This window comes from Phyllobates terribilis, unplaced genomic scaffold (genome assembly GCF_046119375.1).
Source record: "Phyllobates terribilis strain yellow unplaced genomic scaffold, ASM4611937v1 Scaffold_36__1_contigs__length_13169755, whole genome shotgun sequence".
Classification (NCBI taxonomy): Eukaryota; Metazoa; Chordata; class Amphibia; order Anura; family Dendrobatidae; genus Phyllobates; species Phyllobates terribilis.
Genome location: NW_027362796.1, coordinates 7,317,114 through 7,335,591, shown reverse-complemented (window position 1 = coordinate 7,335,591; position 18,478 = coordinate 7,317,114). Strand labels below are relative to the sequence as shown.

General features: G+C 46.7%; 1 protein-coding gene across 1 annotated transcript in view; it reads right to left on the bottom strand.

Annotated features, from left to right (window-relative positions):
* Positions 1–13,415, bottom strand: part of LOC141182898 (uncharacterized) — a 41,316-nt gene extending 27,901 nt beyond the window's left edge. The window contains exon 1 of the mRNA XM_073661012.1: positions 13,273–13,415. The gene's annotated coding sequence lies outside the window, so the exon portion shown is untranslated. The remainder of the gene's footprint in view (positions 1–13,272) is intronic.
* Positions 13,416–18,478: the final 5,063 nt, after the last annotated feature.

The window sequence follows — 18,478 nt, the reverse complement described above, 5'->3', positions numbered from 1 at the left end:
GGCCACCAAAAACTGCGACCCACAAGTCTCTTGGTCTCAGAAATTCCTGGATGACCTGCCAACCGAGACTCATGACACTCCACAAACAAATCTCTCCTAAAGGTCCTAGGCACAAACAACCTCCCATGGGGAGTGTTAGATGGGGCATTCTCCTGTGCTTTAAGAATCTCATCCTCCAAAACGGAGTCCAAAGCAGCAATCACAACACCTTCTTGTAAAATGTCCTCCTCCTCAACACCGACCATGGGAGAAAAGCTGCGAGACAAAGCATCCGCTTTAACATTCTTGGTACCCGGGATGTAAGTAACGGAAAAATTAAACCGCGAGAAAAAAAGTGCCCACCTAGCCTGACGGGCATTCAAGCGCTTGGCAGCATCAAGATCGATCAGATTTTTATGATCAGTGAAAACCTGAACGGGAAATTCAGCACCTTCCAAGAGGTGACGCCAGTGTTCAAATGCGAGTTTAAATCGCCAGCAATTCCCGATTACCAATATCGTAATTAAGTTCAGTCTCGGAAAAATTTTTTGAAAAAAAGGCACAGGGATGTACTTCATCCTTGGTTTCCTGAGACAACACCGCACCAACCCCCACCGAAGAAGCATCAACCTCACCAAAAACGGCTTAGTCACATCAGGCTGCATAAGGATGGGAGCAGAGGTGAACCTCTCCTTTAAAAACACAAAAGCTTCAATGGCCTCAGATGTCCACTGAACCGCATTAGCACCTTTCCTGGTGAGATCGGTCAGCGGTTTGACAATAATAGAAAAATTTTTTATGAATTTTCTGTAATAATTGGCGAAACCCAAAAACCTCTGTATCGATTTCAAACCAATAGGCCTGGGCCATTCCTGTACAGCCTGAACTTTAACCGGGTCCATCTCAAAACCTTCACTGGAGACAATGTAGCCCAAAAAACTAATTCTCTGTACAGCGAACTCACATTTCTCCAGCTTAGCAAAAAGCGAATTGTCCATTAACAACTGTAATACCTCACGTACGCTCCGCCAATGAGACTCCAGATCCGGCGAATAAATCAAAATGTCATCCAAATACACAACCACATCTTTGCCGATTAAAGGTCTAAGGATGTCATTAATAAGATTCTGAAAAAATGCTGGAGCATTGGTGAGACCAAAAGGCATAACCAGATTCTCAAAATGACCCACAGGAGTGTTAAAAGCAGTCTTCCATTCATCACCCTCCTTCATGCGCAACAAATTGTATGCCCCCCGGAGATCAATTTTAGAGAACCACTTGGCCCCCACTAACTGGTTAAATAAATCGGGAATCCATGGCAGTGGGTATGGATTGCGTACAGTAATTTTATTAATCTCACGAAAGTCCAGACAAGGACGTAAAACGCCATCTTTTTTTTTTACAAAAAAAAACCCAACAGCCACAGGAGACTTGGAAGGCCTAATGTGACCAGCGGCCAAGCTTGTCTGTATGTATGTATTCCTCCAAAGCCTTTCTCTCAGGAATAGTAAGATTAAATAAACGACTCTTAGGAAGAGTCGCTCCAGGGACAAATTCAATGGTACAATCATAGTCTCTATGGGGAGGCAAAACCTGCGACTCCTCCTCAGAAAAAACTCTCCAAAAATCCTGAATAGGTACAGGCAATTCCCCTCTATCCACAGCAGCAATGCGCCCGTTACAACACTTGTCATAACACTTAGGGCTCCAGGACTTAATTTCATTGGTAGACCAATCCAGTACAGGATTGTGCAATTTTAACCAGGGTAACCCCAATATTACTGGAGAAGGCAAATTATCCAATACCACCAAATCCAAATTCTCTTGATGAATACCATTAATAGTGAGGGGAAATTCACAGACCTTGTGAGTAACACTCTTCAAGGGAGAGCCATCGACAGAAACCACAGCAATAGGGGATGACAAAGTTTTAGGTTCTAATCTAAGTTTTTCCAAGAATCCCCCATCAATCACATTCAGAGTAGATCCACAATCCACAAATACCCGAAATTCAATTAATTCATCCTGAGCAGCAGTAGTGGCAGATAGGAATACCCCCTTAGAATTTAAACAGGCAATACAGGCATGACTGACCATTTCTTTTTCTTTCTTCTTACGAAGCACACAGCTCTTAATAAAATGACCAGAACTTCCGCAATAGAAGCACAAGCCTTCAGAAAGTCGGCGGTCTTTTTCCTAAGAGCGGGGTGCCATCGCCCCAATTTCCATCGGCTCTCCATTGTCAGCACAGAACCTCTCAGGACTCGAAGCTGATATAGCAGAGGATTTGCTCTCATTAACCCTTGCACACAGTCTCCTGTCCACCCGTATAGCTAATTGCATTGCCTCCTGCAAGTTTCCAGGTGTGGGATAAGCAATCAGTAAATACTTAACCCTTTCACCTAGGCCTGCAAGAAACAAGCTTTTCAAAGCTGAATCGTTCCACCCTACCTGGGCAGACCACCGACGGAAGTGAGAACAATATTTTTCCACATTACCTGATCCCTGCCTCAAACGTCTTAATTCAGACTCAGCAGATGAGACACGATCAGGATCATTGTACAACAAACCCAAAGCAGAAAAAAAACTATCCACTGAACTAAAGCACGGATCACTAGGATGGAGAGAGAAGGCCCATCCCTGAGGATCTTTGCGCAAAAGTGACATTATGAACCCTATGCGCTGTGATTCATCACCAGAGGATCCGGGTCTCAAACGAAAATATAATAGACAAGCATTTTTAAAAGAAAAAAAATCTTGTTGTTCGGCAAAAAATAAATCAGGCAGACGTACCTTTGGTTCCACAAAATGCGCTCCAGAACAGCTACTCACGTGTTGTTGGAGCTTGGTCACCTCCAGAGAGAGTCCCTGCAAGCGTTGAGCCAAATCTTGCACCGAGATCATGATGGAAAACTGGAGGTCTTTCCCCAGAGAAAATCCTTTCCCTTTATTTTTTTTTTTATTTTTTTTTATGGCTGGACTTACTGTTATGATCTGCTACAGAAACTAAGGAAAGGCAGGAGATCTGTCCCTACAATAGAACTAAACTAGATCCCTACGATGTAACGGGGAACCTGATCCTGCGATCAGACCCGCTAAAGTCCTCGGCTAGTCTGAACGCAGACCTATAGATGTGGGGGAGGGATCCCTACAAGATCTAGGGACTGGGATAATTTGGACACCTCCTAGCAGAAATAGTAGCAGTCAAAGACAAACACACAACAAAAAGCATAGAGGTCAGAAGACCTAGCAAAACTAACAGAGAACGGCAATAGAGCAACAAGCTAGCTCAACAGTAGTAAATACAAATGAAGTCCAGCAAAGCCAGGAGGGCGGAGCCGGATTAAATAGGCAAAATGGTCATGTGACCAGCAAACTAAAAAAAAACTAACAGGAGAGTTGTAACAGGAATTACAAATTAGCTTTAGAAGAAACCAAAAGGGCACACAGCCTCAAGACTCCAAAGAGGATGTGATGCTGCTTCAGCCAAGTTCCAAGTAGACATGAGTATACCCGGCGACGCCCACCTAGACACACCAGGTATATATACACCCAGACTAAAGGGAGGTAGTCGCTGGGTCCTAAACAGAGCCTCCTATCTAGGCAGCTGTCTGCATTGCCAAACGTGGAGATCTCCTGCAAACCACTGCAGGGCGACTGTATGTCACGTCGGACACACCCATGACACCCAACCATGGCGTATTTTGCCCAAATGCTCCCCCCTCCCCGACACTCCTCTTAGACTGCCTCTTGGTCGTGCATACATAATCTAGGAGGTAGGTGCATGTGGCCACTAGTGTTGAGTGAGCACTAAAATGCTCGGGTGCTCGAAGCTCGGGCCGAGCTCGCTGTGATACTCGGGTGCTCGACCCGAGCAACGAGCCCAATGTTAGTCTATGGGAGACCCGAGCATTTTTGCGGCGGCACCCCCGGCAGTCTTTTAAAAGCCTAACAAGTGCCCAAAACGATAGTGACAGTGCTCAAATGACATGGGGACAGCATGGGGATCGCCCCAGGAAGCATTTCTGACCCCCAGGTCACTGCTGTCAACAACGTGGTCAGAGGTATTAAGCCACTTTTACAGGCTCATAATAAAACGTTCAAAAAAGAAAGTGAAACTGTTTTCTTGTGAAATATGTTAAGGAATTTCTTTTCCAGGGTAAAGACTTGTGTATAAGGTAAAATAAATAACCAAAAACAAAAATACTCCTCCACACCTTGGGCTATGTTCACAAGTAGCATTTTTTATGCGTTTTTGCACTTTTGTATTGCTTTCAACCATGACAAATGCATTCACCGGGAAATGTAATTTTAACATTTTACAACCTTATCTGGCCATGTGCTGTGTGACACATGCATACAGTGCTGAAAAGACATGGGAACAGTATGGGGAAGACCCCTGGAAGCATCTCTGACTCCCAGGTCACTGCCTAAAAGTGTGCCCTTCAGAAGTCATCCCTGCCGCATCAGAAGATGCAGACTTGCAACTATCCCCATGCAAGTCCTTGTCCCAGGGCACTGTTCAATTGTACCTCCCCCATTCCTTGCAATGCAAGCGCAAATATGCAGCTAACCATCCCCCCACCCCCAGGCTGCAATACCATACTGCTTGCTTGCTTGCACTTGAAATTGGGCCTTTTAGGCATGTGGAGGCAGAATCTGGCCACCACGTCATGGCTGCGTTGGCGGCCTGGTATTCATACTCAGTCCCCAGCTGCCCGGCGGTCGGGTGTCCACACTTGGTCCCCAGCTGCCCCACAGCCAGGTGTCCACACACGGTCCCCAGCCGCCTGGGGGCGGCCAAGTGTCCATAAACAGTCCCCAGCCGCCCCTATTTCTCCTGTCAACTTCCCACACACTTTTCTTAGTCCGGCCTGCTTTAGGGCAGCATTGGACGAGCCCACCAGAGAACCAGACTCCTACAGTGGGCCCTGGCTTCTCCATCAGGGGAGTTGAGAGTGCCAAGGTGAGGAGCATGATGAGGATGATAGAAGTTAGCATCTGCTTTGTTTTCTTGGAATGCAAGCTCATGTATGTAGTAGCGGCTAGGCCGAGGTGCTCAACGTTTTGGCGCATATCCTACCTCCTCCGAGGATTGCTGGATGTTTTCCTGCTACTATTCCAGTTCTATGACTCCCGTTAAAACAAAGCTTCAGATGATAAATGATGGATGAGGTAGTGGCAAAGGATAAAGAGCAGGAGGAACAGGGACCATTCACATCAATATCAGGCCAGTCAACCACATATATCTTGTAGGATATGTTTCTGTAACAAAAGGAGAGGTTCGGCTACACAGTTATAGGGCATACAGTGAGTGCAATGCCTACCAAAAATTTTGAGGCACTCCAATGCCCCTTGGAAATGACATGGAGGTCAGAGGGCCTTAACTAAACCGTTTTTTCCATTTATAGCAACTGGGTCTCCTGTGCACTGTTGGCCTAAGCAGTGAATGGAAGGCTTTCCAAAAATTATGAGGAACTGCAATGCCCCTTGAAACAGAAGTGGATTACAGCGTACTAAAAACCTTCTACCCATTATTGGGGAGTGGGTCTCCCTTAGTTTTCGCCTTTGCATTGAAAAACAAAAGCTGACTAAAACTAGGAGGAAATGCAATGCCCGTTGGAAGAGTCGTGGAGGTTAGAGGTAATTAAAAACAACATTTCAATGGCCCTTGGAAGAGCTGTGGAGTTCAGAGTGGCTTAAGAAGACGCTTTTAATGCCCCTTTGAAGAGACGTGGATGTCACAGTAGCTTAACAAGACGATTTTAATGCCCCTCGGAAAAGTGATGGAGGTCGCAGTAGCTTAACAAGACGGTTTTAATGCCCCTTACAAGAGCCATACAGTACAGCATCTTAAAAACATTATTCCCATTATTGGGGAGTGTGTCTCCCATAGTATTTGCTTATGCCTTCCAAGCAAAAGCTGCCAAAAATTAGGACGGAGGAACTTGCAATGCCTCTTACAAGAGCCATGCAGTACAGCATATTACAAACATTATTCCCATTATTGGGGAGTGGGTCTCCCATAGTATTTGCTTATGCCTTCCAAGGAAAAGCTGCCAAAAATTAGGAGGAAATGCAATGCCCGTTCGAAGAGTCGTGGAGGTTAGAGTTAATTAAAAACAACATTTCAATGCCCCTTGGAAGAGCTGTGGAGTTCAGACTGGTTTAGCAAGACGCTTTTAATGCCCCTCAGAAGAGACGTGGAGATTCCAGTAGCTTAACAAAATGCTTTTAATGCCCCATGGAAAAGTGGTGGAGGTCACAGTAGCTTAACAAGACGGTTTTAATGCCCCTTGGAAAAGTGGTGGAGGTCCCAGTAGCTTAACAAGACGCTTTTAATGCCCCTCAGAAGAGACGTGGAAGTCCCAGTAGCTTAACAAGATGCTTTTAATGCCCCTCAGAAGAGATGTGGAGGTCCCAGTAGCTTAAAAAGACGCTTTTAATGCCCCTCAGAAGAGACGTGGAGGTCCCAGTAGCTCAACAAGACTCTTTTAATGCCCCTTGGAAAAGTGGTTGAGGTCGCAATAGCTTAACAAGACGGTTTTAATGCCCCTTGAAAGAATGGTGGAGGTCGCAGTAGCTTAACAAGACGGTTTTAATGCCCCTTGGAAGAGACGTGGAGGTCGCAGTGGAATAAAAAGACAATATCAATGCCCCGTGGAAGAGACGTGGAGGTCACATTAGCTTACCAAGACGGTTTTAATGCCCCTTGGAAGAGTGGTGGAGGTCGCAGTGGAATAAAAAGACAATATCAATGCCCCGTGGAAGAGACGTGGAGGTCACAGTAGCTTAACAAGACGGTTTTAATGCCCCTTGAAAGAATGGTGGAGGTCGCAGTAGCTTAACAAGATGGTTTTAATGCCCCTTGGAAGAGTGGTGGAGGTCGCAGTGGAATAAAGAGACAATATCAATGCCCCGTGGAAGAGACGTGGAGGTCACAGTAGCTTAACAAGACGCTTTTAATGCCCCTTGGAAGAGACGTGGAGGTCAGCGTGGTTTAACAAGACGGTTTTAATGCCCCTTGGAAGAGACGTGGAGGTCACAGTAGCTTAACAAGACGGTTTTAATGCCCCTTGGAAAAGTGGTGGAGATTGCAGTAGCTTAACAAGATGGTTTTAATGCCCCTTACAAGAGCCATACAGTACAGCATCTTAAAAATATTATTCCCATTATTGGGGAGTGGGTCTCCCACAGTCTTTGCTTATGCCTTCCAAGAAAAAGCTGACAAAAATAAGGACGGAGGAACTTTCAATAATGGCAACACGGACCACGGTCACCCTGGTGGGATAGTGGTGGTGGAGGCTAAGGATAAGGAGAAGAGCATAAAACAGCTGAAATGAGGAAGCGTATACCCATATGTGGGTGTGAAGCGGTGCATGTGAATACACCTCCCGAAATAACACAGTGAATTTGACTTTATGTTACTCTGCTGTCATTTGGTGGTGATGAGAAGTCTGGCCCAATCCAGCCCTTGTTCATTTTGAAAAGGGTCAGCATTGTCAGTTGACAGGCGAGTGCGCTTATCAGTTATAATTCCCCCAGCGGCACTAAAAACACGCTCCGATAACACGCTAGCGGCAGGGCAGGCCAGGACCACCAAGGCGTACAGAGCGAGTTCATTCCAACTGTCCAACTTGGATACCCAATAATTAAAAGGCACAGAGGAATCACGGAGGACGCTGGTACGGTCGGCAAGGTACTCCCTCACCATCTTTTGAAACTTTCCACTCTTTGTGAGAGTACCCCGCGCATCAGGGTCTGTCCAAAGGGAGGGTCTGAGAAAACTGTCCCAGAACATTGACAGTGTTCCCCTGCCTCTGCTGGATTGGAGTTGCGTCTCTCTCGCATGTACGCCTTGGTTGGGCAACGAACTGTGACCTCTGCCACTAGCGTGTTCAGATGGGAATTTTTTCAACAGTTCTGCAGCAAGGGCATTCCGGTACTGCCCCATTTTTGTAGACCTCTCCACCTCAGGAATAAGAGAGTGAAAGTTCTCCTTGTAGCGGGGGTCTAAAAGTGTCACCAACCAGTAATGACTGTCACCCAACATTTTGACAACGCGAGGGTTACGGTTAAGGCAGCGTAACATAAAGTCAGCCATGCGAGTCAGACTGGTAACGGGCAAGATTTCCGTGTCCTCACCAAGATGACGACTGACCATGCTCTCTTCCTCCCCTCCCCCTGACCTCAGGCCACCCACGCTGAACCGACGGTATGACAGTTGTACAGGTACTACCGTCTACAGCGCTTGATACCAGCTCCTGTTGTTCCTCCGCCTCCTCCTCTCCCTCATTGTCCCCCAATGCACGTTGGGATGAGATGAGGCTGGGCTGTGTGTAATCGTCCACTACGGCTTCTTGATCCATCTCATCATACTCTGGCTGCAATGCCTTTAATTCTCTGCAGAGAGCGTTGCAAAAGACAGACAAGTGGGATGCTGACGCCAATGATGGCGTCATCGCCACTCACCATCTTGGTGGCCTCCTCAAAGTTTGTCAGGATGGTACATATGTCAGACATCCAGGTCCACTCCTGAGGTCTTATGTGTGGAGTCTGACCTGAATATCGACGACCTTGTTGCAGCTGGTACTCCACAACTGCTCTCTTCTGCTCACAAATCCTTTGCAACATGTGGAGGGTAGAGTTCCAACATGTGGGGACATCACACACCAGTCGGTGTGACAGAAGCTGCAAACGCTGCTGCAAAACAGCAAGGGCGGCGGAAGCTGTAGCCGACTTGCAAAAATGAGCTGACAGGAAGCGTACTTTCACGAGCAGATCTGGCAACTCGGGGTATGATTTAAGAAACCGCTGAACCACGAGGTTAAGCACATGAGCCAGGCATGGTACGTGTGTGATCTCGCCTCGCCTCAGAGCCGCCACCAGGTTACGGCCATTGTCACATACGACCATGCCTGGATGTAGATTCAGCGGTCTCAGCCACAGATCTGCCTGCTCTTTCACAGCTGTCCACAATTCACAAGCAGTGTGAGGTTTCTCACCTAAGCTTATGAGTTTCAGCACAGCCTGTTGCCGCTTGTCGGAGGCAGTAATGCAGTGCTTCCTGCTTGTAACTGATGTGGTGATATCTGAGATGGAGGCTGAACATGAGGAGGAGGATGATGCGCAGGAGGTGTGCACTGTGGGGGCAACTCTGACTGACATAGGGCCCGCAATCCTCGATGTGGGGAGGATGTGTTCCGTCCCAAGGTCCGACTGGGTCCCGGCTTCCACTATGTTTACCCAGTGTGTGGTCAGGGAGATGTACCGTCCCTGGCCACAAGCACTTGTCCACGTGTCCGTTGTCAGGTGCACTCTCCCAGTAACTGCGTTGTTGAGGGCATGGCAGATGTTTTGGGACACGTGCTTGTGTAGTGCGGGAATGGCACACCGGCCAAAATAGTGTCGGCTGGGGACCGAGTACCGAGGGACGGCCACCGCCATAAGGTTGCGGAAGGATTCCGTCTCATCCAGCCTAAAAGGCAGCATTTCCAACGCAAGCAGTCGTGAAATGTGCGAATTTAGGACTGTGGCCTGTGGGGCGTTAGCTGCGAATTTCCGCTTTCGTTCAAAGGTCTGGGATATGGACAATTGAACACTGCGGTGGGACGTGGACGTTGATGCTGTTTCTTGAGAAACTGCCATAACAAGTGAAGACTGAGAGGAGGGGGCATCTTTACATGCAGTATGGACAGGGGATTGCCTTGCACACACAACAGGGGGTTCTATTGCACGCACAACAGCGGAAGAAGCAGTGGTGACACCCGCTGACACTGGTCGTGGACCATGGGGTTCGCCCCACAAAGTGGGGTACTTTGCTGCCATGTGCCTGATCATGCTGGTGGTGGTCAGGCTGGTAGTTTTGTCACCCCTGCTGATGCTGGCATGGCAGGTGGTACAAATGGCCTTTTTGGGGTTATCAGCAGAGTCTTTAAAAAACTTCCAGACTCTGGAGGACCTACCGCTTGTACTGGCAACGTCCCTCGTGTTGGTGTTACGGGGAACAGTTGCCCGCCTTCTGTCTGCGGCCACCACACTGCTTCTTCCTGCCTGTTAAGGTACTCTGCCTCCCTCCCCCTGTGTGCTGCTGGCCTCACTCTGCATGTCCTCCTGCCATGTTGGGTCAGTTACTAGATCATCCACCACCTCCTCCTCTTCTACTTGCACACCACGATCCTCCTCCTCACTTCCTGGCAATTGTGTCTCGTCATCGTCCACCTCTTGTGACAAATTGCCAGCGTCGACTTCCTGTGGCCGTGGCTGTTCAAATATTTGGGCATCGCTACATGGGATCTCCTCTTCCACCACTTCAAGCGTATCAGGCGAGGGGCACAAATCTGGAAATGGACCAGTGAACAGCTCTTCAGAGTGTCCAAGTGTGAGATCAGTTGCTGTCTGACGACACTCGGCATGGTGGGAGGTAGGAGCATCAGGGTGAGGAGGAGTATGCGGTCGAGACTCAAGGCTACTAAGAGTTGACCGTGTGGAAGACAGACCGGAGGTGGTGGTGCCCAGGTAACTGGAAGTATTATCTGCTATCCAATTAATAACCTGTTCACACTGATCAGTTCGCAATACTGGTGTTGTTCTGTGCTTCCCTAGTAATTCGGTCAAGAAGTGGGAGCGAGAAGATGTGGCTGTTGGTTGTGGCACATTTTCACCTTGGCCACGGCCACGTCCTCTGCACGCACCATCACCAGAACGTCCAGTTCCACGTCCTTTGCCACGCGCCTTGCCCATTGTAAAGGAAGTAAAATAGCTTACACTCGCACTATCAATGGAAAAAGGGTAATAAAAAGTAGATTAGAACCATGGAAGAGGAAAACCACAGTTCTATTTCTCTGACCTACACCTGACTCTTTTAAACAATCTGAACAATCAGGGAGAAACTATTACTGTTTTTCTGTACGGAAAAAATACCAAAACCTGAATAATAAGAGATTTTTTACCGTGGAATGGCAAAACTACAGTTATTATTTACTGGGGTATAACAGAAAATTTTAAATAGATATATTTGCGGCTGAACAGTCAGCGAAACACTCAAAATTTTTTTTTAGGTAAAAATGGCCCAAAAGTGGATAATACAGAGGTTTGAACCGTGGAAATGGAAAACCACACTTGGATTTCTCGGGCCTACACCAGACTATTTTCAACAGATATATTTTTGTGTCTGAACAATCAGGAGACACTACTGTTTTTTTTACGGCAAAAAATGTGAAAAGCAGGATAATAGAGATTTTTTACCATGGAACAACAAAACCACAGTTATAATTTACTGGTGTATACCAGACGTTTTTAATTATATAGATTTGCGGCTGAACAGTGAGCGACACACTCAAACTGTTTTTTTTTTATATACAAACGGACCAAAAGTGGATAATACAGAGATTTGACCCGTGGAACTGCAAAATCACACCAGACTATTTTCAACAGATATATTTGTATCAGACGGGTATTTGTACAGTGTGAAGGAGGAAAAAAAAAAAGAGGATTTAGAAGAAAAAAAAGGATTTTTACTGGCCTGAGACCTGGAGCTAAGTCCAGCAATTTCAGCAACAGGAGCACACAGGACTGTAATGCAGCATTTGCTGGTATAACCACTGCGTCTCCTATACAGCCTGCCTGCCTGTCTGATATCTGGGATGTATATTAGTCCTGAGAAGGACTGTTTGTTTGATCTGGCAGACTTTACAGACCCTACACTAACTATTTTGCAGGATATATCTCTCCCTAAATCAGCAGCGCTGTCCCTACACTGTCTGATCGAGAGCGACTGTGTCCAAGATGGCGGCGGCCGGTTTTAAATACTCGAGGTGACGCTGTGCGGCCAGCCAATCACTGTAATGCCCACAAACAACATGGCTGCGGCATTACAGTGACTGGCTGGCAATCCCTGCATGTTCATTGGCTCTGTAAAGAGCGCCAAACATGCAGGGCGGAGACCCGAGCTCCCGCTCGAGTAACCCGGAAATGCTCGGTGCTCGCCGAACATCCCGAGTAGCGTGATGCTCCAGCTAAGTACCGAGCAGTGTCGAGCATGTTCGCTCAACACTAGTGGCCACATATACAAGTCCTGAAGCTTTACAGTTGGAATAATCCCTCTGGAAAAAAGGTTTCATCTGTAGAGAAACTCGAGAAAGATTTACATGGTCTCATCCAATTACATGTACAACTTTCTCCACATCTAAAGAAACCACAGATTCTTCTATCTAGCCATGTCCCCTTGGGCGCAGGTTTTTATAGAAGCTATGCACTAAATGGTCCATAATTGACCAACCCTTTATGAAAGTTATTGTGGGAGTAGATCACACAGCACCCTCAGGTCTGGGTCGGCCACAAGTACATCCTAGTGTTTTATGAAGATATTAAAGATAAAGTCACTCTGATTGTGACAAGTTCCTATTACTCGTGTTATCCCATCTTTTTCTTGGTCTCTTGGTTAGGTATGGAGGAGAGTCTTTCTCTCCTGTTTTTCTGCAAACGATCGTGCAGAATCCAAAATGTACTGTGGGTACCTTTTCCCATGAATCTGGTGTTTATGTCTATTGCCTGTATATTAATATCTGTGACATTAGAGCAGTTTCTTCTCAACTGTAAACATTGGCCCTTGGATATTTTTTTTGTAAGTCGGATGGGGTGGTGGATATCCCACTTTAATAGTTTATGGTAAATGTGTGTCCCTAGGGTCCAAACCAGGGCTGTGGAGTCGGAGTCGTGGAGTCGGTGCTCAGTATGGTGGAGTTGGAGTCTGTATAAAATGGACCGACTCCTAAAATATATAATAAATTGGGTACAGTAGTTCAATGCAGAATGTGCTGAATATTTTTTCATAGGAATTTGGGAAAGTTATGAAATGTCCTATAAATGGCTGTTCTATTCCTGATCTAAAGGTACATTCACACACAGAGTTTTTGCTGCGTTTTTTTGAGAATATGTTTTTCAGCTGCAAAAGCAGATCAGCTTTTTAAAAAACCGCATCACCTGAAAGGTTTTTGAGCTCATAGATAATGTTTTCAATAGCAAAAAGCAGATAAGAAAAAAGCCAAACAAACTGACATGCTCATTCTGTGTGAGGATCCGTTTTTGAGCCCAAAAACGGATCCTCACAAAACGATGTGTCTGAATGTCATATCTTGTAACCCACTGACTTTGCTGGGATGCTCAGAGTCACTGCATTTTACTGCAAAAAATGCATCCGCAAAAATGCTGTGTGTGAATCATGGCCGTAGACAGCGAGGGGTAGCTGCCCACCCTTCCCAGAAGCAGGGGCACACACCTATCAAAACTCACTTGTATGCTGCAGTGCTCCCGTCCTGCACCGGCTCCAGACTGCAGGGGGCAATCTCCCCTCTTCTGTACTGTCTTCTGCCGTCTTCACCAGTGAGAGGAGTGGGAGGGGTGCCTGCCCTGCACAGGATCCGATTCCTGGGCCTCGAGCTGGAGAAAGTGAGAAAGTGAAAGTACTACTGCTCATCTCTGTCACAGGAAGGTAACTAATGCTAATATTGCAGGTGATTATTATGTGCTCTCTGTACAATGTGTGAACTACAACCCCTGGCAAAAATTATGGAATCACTGGGCTCGGAGGATGTTCATTCAGTTGTTTAATGTTGTTGAAAAAAAGCAGATCACAGACATGGCACAAAACTAAAGTCATTTCAAATGGAAACTTTAGGGCTTTAAGATACACTAAAAGAACTCAAGATTAAAAATGTTGTACTCAGTAAGGGTCATTTTATCGTCCATGAAGTCATTATGTCTGCTACACTCTATTGATCTCGATTTCAATAAACGTCTTACTCCTCTGATATCATCCTCATGCGATATATCACTGTACAAAGCCTCGATATCTAGTAAGGCCTGCTCCCCTACATGCATGTATACATGCTCGAGGGTCTTCATTTAGGGGAGCAGGCAAAGGGAAAACCAACTCCAGAGGGATTATTCCAACTGTAAAACCTCAGGCGATACTATGGGAACATTATACTGTGTGTGTGTGGGGGGGGGGGTGGCGTTTACTGTGAGAACATTATAGTGTGTGTGGGGGGTATCATACATATTGCAAAAGGAGCATAATGGGGGCATTACACTGTGTGGGGCATCATACATCATACATCCTGCATAAGGGGCATAATGGGGGCATTACACTGTGTGGGGGTATCATACATCCTGCATAAGGGGCATTACACTGTGGGGGCATCATACATCCTGCATAAGGGGCATAATGGGGGCATTACACTGTGTAGGGGCATCATACATCCTACATAAGGGTCATAATGGGGGCATTACACTGTGTGGGGGCATCATACATACTGCATAAGGGGCATAATGGGGGCATTACACTGTGGGGGCAGTAAAGGGGCCCTGTACTATGAGAACAATACGTTTCCTCCCTTCCTGTCTCCATAGTTGGGTCGTATGTATCTATTACAGGAAACAGAACAAAAACCTCATGATTCTTATAAAGGGGCAACACAAGACCCCAAAAGAGTCTCCGTGCTGAAGGGGTTAATGCCTCCTGCGCCCAGTAATGGGGGTCTCCACATATCTCCACCTGCAGAGCCGCCACCACATATATGGCTGCTCTGTGCGCACAGGAGCCGTGATGAGGTCACAAGAGGGGAGGAGTCAGGGGTCACATGATCAGGGGCCTCAGTGGATGCAGGACTCTGCTGTGCTGGTTGTCATGGTGCTGGATGAGCTGAAGTTTATGTGTGGGGTCAGGAGGGGTTTACAGTGTGGATGTAGCAGAGCCGCGTGTGTACGAGGTGTACGGAGCAGAGCCGTGTGTGTACGAGGTGTACGGAGCAGAGCCACGTGTGTAAGAGGTGTACGGAGCAGAGCCGCGTGTGTACGAGGTGTACGGGGCAGAGCCGCGTGTGTACGAGGCGTACGGAGCAGAGCCGCGTGTGTACGAGGCGTACGGAGCAGAGCCGCGTGTGTACGAGGCGTACGGAGCAGAGCCGCGCGTGTACGAGGCGTACGGAGCAGAGCCGCGCGTGTACGAGGCGTACGGAGCAGAGCCGCGCGTGTACGAGGCGTACGGAGCAGAGCCGCGCGTGTACGAGGCGTACGGAGCAGAGCCGCGCGTGTACGAGGCGTACGGAGCAGAGCCGCGCGTGTACGAGGCGTACGGAGCAGAGCCGCGCGTGTACGAGGCGTACGGAGCAGAGCCGCGCGTGTACGATGCGTACGGAGCAGAGCCGCGCGTGTACGAGGCGTACGGAGCGAAGCCGCGCGTGTACGAGGCGTACGGAGCGAAGCCGCGCGTGTACGAGGCGTACGGAGCGAAGCCGCGCGTGTACGAGGTGTACGGAGCCGCGTGTGTACGAGGTGTACGGAGTGGAGCCGCGCGTGTACGAGGCGTACGGAGTGGAGCCACGTTTGTGCGAGGCGTACGGAGCGGAGCCGTGCGTCTATGAAATGTACGAGGCAGAGTCGTGCATGTACGAGGTGTACGGAGCGGAACCGCGGCAGTAATACAGTACAGACCAAAAGTTTGGACACATCTTCTCATTTAAAGATTTTTCTGTAATTTCATGACTATGAAAATTGTACATTCACACTGAAGGCATCAAAACTATGAATTAACACATGTGGAATTATATACTTAACAAAAAAAAGTGTGAAACAATTGAAAATATGTCTTATATTCTAGGTTCTTGAAAGTAGCCACCTTTTGCTTTGATGACTGCTTTGCACACTCTTGGCATTCTCTTGATGAGCTTCATGTGGTAGTCACCGGAAATGGTCTTCCAACAATCTTGAAGGAGTTCCCAGAGATGCTTAGCACTTGTTGGCCCTTTTGCCTTCACTCTGCGGTCCAGCTCACCCCAAACCATCTCGATTGGGTTCAGGTCTGGTGACTGTGGAGGCCAGGGTCATCTGGCGTAGCACCCCATCACTCTCTTTCTTGGTCAAATAGTCCTTACACAGCCTGGAGGTGTGTTTGGGGTCATTGTCCTGTTGAAAAATAAATGATGGTCCAACTAAACGCAAACCGGATGGAATAGCATGCCGCTGCAAGATGCTGTGGTAGCCATGCTGGTTCAGTATGCCTTCAATTTTGAATAAATCCCCAACAGTGTCACCAGCTAAGCACCCACACACCATCACACCTCCTCCTCCATGCTTCACGGTGGGAACCAGGCATGTAGAGTCCATCCGTTCACCTTTTCTGCGTCGCACAAAGACACGGTGGTTGGAACCAAAGATCTCAAATTTGGACTCATCAGACCAAAGCACAGATTTCCACTGGTCTAATGTCCATTCCTTGTGTTCTTTAGCCCAAACTTGTCTCCTCTGCTTGTTGCCTGTCCTTAGCAGTGGTTTCCTAGCAGCTATTTCACCATGAAGGCCTGCTACACAGTTGTTGTAGAGATGTGTCTGCTGCTAGAACTCTGTGTGGCATTGACCTGGTCTCTAATCTGAGCTGCTGTTAACCTGCGATTTCTGAGGTTGGTGACTCGGATAAACTTATGCTCAGAAGCAGAGGTGGCTCTTGGTCTTCCTTTCCTGGGGCGGACCTCACGTTAGACAGTTTCTTTGTAGCGCTTGATGGTTTTTGCAACTGCACTTGGGGACACTTTCAAAGTTTGCCCAATTTTTCGGACTGACTGACCTTAATTTCTTAAAGTAATGATGGCCACTCGTTTTTCTTTACTTAGCTGCTTTTTTTCTTGCTATAATACAAATTCTAACAGTCTATTCAGTAGGACTATCAGCTGTGTATCCACCAGACTTCTGCACAACACAACTGATGGTCCCAACCCCATTTATAAGGCGAGAAATCCCACTTATTAAACCTGACAGGGCACACCTGTGAAGTGAAAACCATTTCTGGTGACTACCTCTTGAAGCTCATCAAGAGAATGCCAAGAGTGTGCAAAGCAGTCATCAAAGCAAAAGGTGGCTACTTTGAAGAGCCTAGAATATAAGACATATTTTCAGTTGTTTCACACTTTTTTGTTAAGTATATAATTCCACATGTGTTAATTCATAGTTTTGATGCCTTCAGTGTGAATGTACAATTTTCATAGTCATGAAAATACAGAAAAATCTTTAAATGAGAAGGTGTGTCCAAACTTTTGGTCTGTACTGTATATCTACATGTTGCGGTGTGAATAAAGTCCTATGTAACCCTCGCTCCAGCATACCGCTGCACGACTAGCTGTACCCTGACATACTGTATCCTCACCCATCCCTTGTAGATTGATTGTGCGCCCTCGCGAGCAGGGTCCTCTCTCCTCTTGTACCAGTCAGTGACTCCTTTTCACATGTAACGCTCCACGGAATAAATGTCGTGTAATAATAATAATTATAGTACTTGTACTCTTGGTGAATTGATGACACTTTCCTGGTGTCTGCCCCTAATTTGATGTGATTTGTCAGCTTTTGGGCCCATTTGAAGGTGTTGTATATTCCTTTGTTTTTGCCCGCATTGAATCCTATGGCGTTCGCCAAATATTCCACAAATAAATTGGCGAATATTGTTGATTTGACTATCATAATCCGAACCAAATATTGAAACATTCGCTCATTTCAACATTATTCACATACATACAGAGGACATTATTCACACAGATACAGAGGACTTTAGTCACACAGATACACAGGACTTTATTCGCACAGATACAGAGGACTTTATTCGCACAGATACAGAGGACTTTATTCGCACAGATACAGAGGACTTTATTCACACAGATACAGAGGACTTTATTCGCACAGATACAGAGGACTTTATTCACACAGATACAGAGGACTTTATTCACACAGATACACAGGACGTTATTCACACAGATACAGAGGACTTTATTCAAACAGAAACAGAGGACTTTATTCACACAGATACAGAGAACTTTACTCACACAGATACAGAGGACTTTACTCACACAGATACAGAGGACTTTGTTCACACAGATACAGAGGACTTTGTTCACACAGATACAGAGGACTTTGTTCACACAGATACAGAGGACTTTGTTCACACAGATACAGAGGACTTTATTCACACAGATACAGAGGACTGTATTCACACTGATACAGAGGACTTTATTCACACAGATACAGAGGACTTTATTCTCACAGACACAGATGACTTTATTCACACAGATACAGAGGACTTTATTCACACAGACACAGATGACTTTATTCACACAGATACAGAGGACTGTATTCACACAGATACAGAGGACTTTATTCACACAGATTGTTAAATATTAATTATGCATATTCATTTTATTCTTAATTCTAAGTTTTATACATTGCACAAGGATTGCATCAGCCATCATTTCTAGTTGACATGCGTCATTTGTGTGTGTATTTTTAGTTCACTACCATAGGCAGAGTACAGCCATATGACCGGTCTAAATAAAAACCCATGGTTGGAGGGGGGGCTCGCTCTTCCCACCCCACAGGACACAGAAGAAGGATCTGCATGCTGAGAAGCAGCTGACATGTAGGCCGGACACGTGCTGGACAAAGACGTAATTTACCA